General features: G+C 45.0%; 4 non-coding genes across 4 annotated transcripts; all 4 read right to left on the bottom strand.

Moving 5' to 3' along the window:
• Positions 1-515: 515 nt before the first annotated feature.
• TRNAA-CGC (transfer RNA alanine (anticodon CGC)) lies at positions 516-588 on the bottom strand. Its single transcript has one exon. It is a non-coding gene; the product is annotated as a tRNA-Ala (tRNA).
• A 603-nt stretch (positions 589-1,191) lies between these two features.
• Positions 1,192-1,264, bottom strand: TRNAA-CGC (transfer RNA alanine (anticodon CGC)). The gene has a single exon. It is a non-coding gene; the product is annotated as a tRNA-Ala (tRNA).
• A 603-nt stretch (positions 1,265-1,867) lies between these two features.
• On the bottom strand, positions 1,868-1,940 carry TRNAA-CGC (transfer RNA alanine (anticodon CGC)). Its single transcript has one exon. It is a non-coding gene; the product is annotated as a tRNA-Ala (tRNA).
• Positions 1,941-2,542: 602 nt separating this feature from the next.
• TRNAA-CGC (transfer RNA alanine (anticodon CGC)) lies at positions 2,543-2,615 on the bottom strand. The gene has a single exon. It is a non-coding gene; the product is annotated as a tRNA-Ala (tRNA).
• Between the last annotated feature and the right edge of the window lie 1,157 nt (positions 2,616-3,772).

The following is a 3,772-nucleotide window of genomic DNA, read 5'->3' as shown; positions in this document are numbered from 1 at the left end:
TTTTTTTTTAAGTATGGATGTCACTCTGCCGTAAGGAAAGGAAGAGTGTGGAGCTTGCGGGGTGCCAGGTGTTGTAAAAGTATAGGTTACCCATAGGTTTTACCATTTTCTAACATGCTAGGAGTCAAGAATTTTGAGGAGGAAAAAAAAAATCCCCAAATCAGGCTAAGAAAGTGGCAATGTAGAAGAAATGGTGCAGATCCTTTGGCTTTTTTGGTTGTTGGCCCAGAGGTCTACACCTGCCCCCCTCTGTTGAAGTAGAGACAATGGGTAGTATGAGAAATTGAGATTTAAAAAGCTGGATAAGAGCACTTAGCAGAGGATGGTTTCGATCCATCGACCTCTGGGTTATGGGCCCAGCACGCTTCCGCTGCGCCACTCTGCTGTTGCTTGTCTTCTAAGCTTGCCTCCTAAGCTTGCCACTGCCTGTTTCCTAAGCTTGCAAATATGTTTCATGAGCAAGCAACGAGAGGAAAATTGTCCCGTGTTTTGAGAAGAACTGCAATCAAAACTATTGGAGAATGCGGGTATCGATCCCGCTACTTCTCGCATGCGAAGCGAGCGCTCTACCATTTGAGCTAATTCCCCATTTGTGCCGCTGGGCTGTGGTGCTTGAGACGCCACAGGTGTGATTTACCCATGTTGGTAAACCGGTTGTATTAAAGCTTTTTTTTTTTTTTTTTTTTAAGTATGGATGTCACTCTGCCGTAAGGAAAGGAAGAGTGTGGAGCTTGCGGGGTGCCAGGTGTTGTAAAAGTATAGGTTACCCATAGGTTTTACCATTTTCTAACATGCTAGGAGTCAAGAATTTTGAGGAGGAAAAAAAAAATCCCGAAATCAGGCTAAGAAAGTGGCAATGTAGAAGAAATGGTGCAGATCCTTTGGATTTTTGGTTGTTGGCCCAGAAGTCTACACCTGCCCCCCTCTGTTGAAGTAGAGACAATGGGTAGTATGAGAAATTGAGATTTAAAAAGCTGGATAAGAGCACTTAGCAGAGGATGGTTTCGATCCATCGACCTCTGGGTTATGGGCCCAGCACGCTTCCGCTGTGCCACTCTGCTGTTGCTTGTCTTCTAAGCTTGCCTTCTAAGCTTGCCACTGCCTGTTTCCTAAGCTTGCAAATATGTTTCATGAGCAAGCAACGAGAGGAAAATTGTCCCGTGTTTTGAGAAGAACTGCAATCAAAACTATTGGAGAATGCGGGTATCGATCCCGCTACTTCTCGCATGCGAAGCGAGCGCTCTACCATTTGAGCTAATTCCCCATTTGTGCCGCAGGGCTGTGGTGCTTGAGACGCCACAGGTGTGATTTACCCATGTTGGTAAACCGGTTGTATTAAAGCTTTTTTTTTTTTTTTTTTTAAGAATGGATGTCACTCTGCCGTAAGGAAAGGAAGAGTGTGGAGCTTGCGGGGTGCCAGGTGTTGTAAAAGTATAGGTTACCCATAGGTTTTACCATTTTCTAACATGCTAGGAGTCAAGAATTTTGAGGAGGAAAAAAAAAATCCCCAAATCAGGCTAAGAAAGTGGCAATGTAGAAGAAATGGTGCAGATCCTTTGGCTTTTTTGGTTGTTGGCCCAGAGGTCTACACCTGCCCCCCTCTGTTGAAGTAGAGACAATGGGTAGTATGAGAAATTGAGATTTAAAAAGCTGGATAAGAGCACTTAGCAGAGGATGGTTTCGATCCATCGACCTCTGGGTTATGGGCCCAGCACGCTTCCGCTGCGCCACTCTGCTGTTGCTTGTCTTCTAAGCTTGCCTCCTAAGCTTGCCACTGCCTGTTTCCTAAGCTTGCAAATATGTTTCATGAGCAAGCAACGAGAGGAAAATTGCCCCGTGTTTTGAGAAGAACTGCAATCAAAACTATTGGAGAATGCGGGTATCGATCCCGCTACTTCTCGCATGCGAAGCGAGCGCTCTACCATTTGAGCTAATTCCCCATTTGTGCCGCTGGGCTGTGGTGCTTGAGACGCCACAGGTGTGATTTACCCATGTTGGTAAACCGGTTGTATTAAAGCTTTTTTTTTTTTTTTTTTAAGTATGGATGTCACTCTGCCGTAAGGAAAGGAAGAGTGTGGAGCTTGCGGGGTGCCAGGTGTTGTAAAAGTATAGGTTACCCATAGGTTTTACCATTTTCTAACATGCTAGGAGTCAAGAATTTTGAAGAGGAAAAAAAAAATCCCCAAATCAGGCTAAGAAAGTGGCAATGTAGAAGAAATGGTGCAGATCCTTTGGCTTTTTTGGTTGTTGGCCCAGAGGTCTACACCTGCCCCCCTCTGTTGAAGTAGAGACAATGGGTAGTATGAGAAATTGAGATTTAAAAAGCTGGATAAGAGCACTTAGCAGAGGATGGTTTTGATCCATCGACCTCTGGGTTATGGGCCCAGCACGCTTCCGCTGCGCCACTCTGCTGTTGCTTGTCTTCTAAGCTTGCCTCCTAAGCTTGCCACTGCCTGTTTCCTAAGCTTGCAAATATGTTTCATGAGCAAGCAACGAGAGGAAAATTGTCCCGTGTTTTGAGAAGAACTGCAATCAAAACTATTGGAGAATGCGGGTATCGATCCCGCTACTTCTCGCATGCGAAGCGAGCGCTCTACCATTTGAGCTAATTCCCCATTTGTGCCGCTGGGCTGTGGTGCTTGAGACGCCACAGGTGTGATTTACCCATGTTGGTAAACCGGTTGTATTAAAGCTTTTTTTTTTTTTTTTTTTAAGTATGGATGTCACTCTGCCGTAAGGAAAGGAAGAGTGTGGAGCTTGCGGGGTGCCAGGTGTTGTAAAAGTATAGGTTACCCATAGGTTTTACCATTTTCTAACATGCTAGGAGTCAAGAATTTTGAGGAGGAAAAAAAAAATCCCCAAATCAGGCTAAGAAAGTGGCAATGTAGAAGAAATGGTGCAGATCCTTTGGATTTTTGGTTGTTGGCCCAGAAGTCTACACCTGCCCCCCTCTGTTGAAGTAGAGACAATGGGTAGTATGAGAAATTGAGATTTAAAAAGCTGGATAAGAGCACTTAGCAGAGGATGGTTTCGATCAATCGACCTCTGGGTTATGGGCCCAGCAGGCTTCCGCTGTGCCACTCTGCTGTTGCTTGTCTTCTAAGCTTGCCTTCTAAGCTTGCCACTGCCTGTTTCCTAAGCTTGCAAATATGTTTCATGAGCAAGCAACGAGAGGAAAATTGTCCCGTGTTTTGAGAAGATCTGCAATCAAAACTATTGGAGAATGCGGGCATCGATCCCGCTACTTCTCGCATGCAAAGCGAGCGCTCTACCATTTGAGCTAATTCCCCATTTGTGCCACCGGGTTGTGGTGCTTGAGACACCACAGGTGTGATTTACACATGTTGGTAAACCGGTTGTATTAAAGCTTTTTTTTTTTTTTTTTAAGTATGGATGTCTCTCTGCCATAAGGAAAGGAAGAGTGTGGAGCTTGCGGGGTGCCAGGTGTTGTAAAAGTATAGGTTACCCATAGGTTTTACCATTTTCTAACATGCTAGCAGTCAAGAATTGTGAGGAGGAAAAAAAAATCCCCAAATCAGGCTAAGAAAGTGGCAATGTAGAAGAAATGGTGCAGATCCTTTGGCTTTTTTGGTTGTTGGCCCAGAGGTCTACACCTGCCCCCCTCTGTTGAAGTAGAGACAATGGGTAGTATGAGAAATTGAGATTTAAAAAGCTGGATAAGAGCACTTAGCAGAGGATGGTTTCGATCCATCGACCTCTGGGTTATGGGCCCAGCATGCTTCCGCTGCACCACTCTGCTGTTGCTTGCCTT

The sequence above is a fragment of the Rhinoderma darwinii genome, chromosome 4, assembly GCF_050947455.1.
Source record: "Rhinoderma darwinii isolate aRhiDar2 chromosome 4, aRhiDar2.hap1, whole genome shotgun sequence".
NCBI lineage: Eukaryota > Metazoa > Chordata > Amphibia > Anura > Rhinodermatidae > Rhinoderma > Rhinoderma darwinii.
Note: the sequence above shows the minus strand (reverse complement) of the source record. Positions and strands in the feature narration are given on the sequence as shown.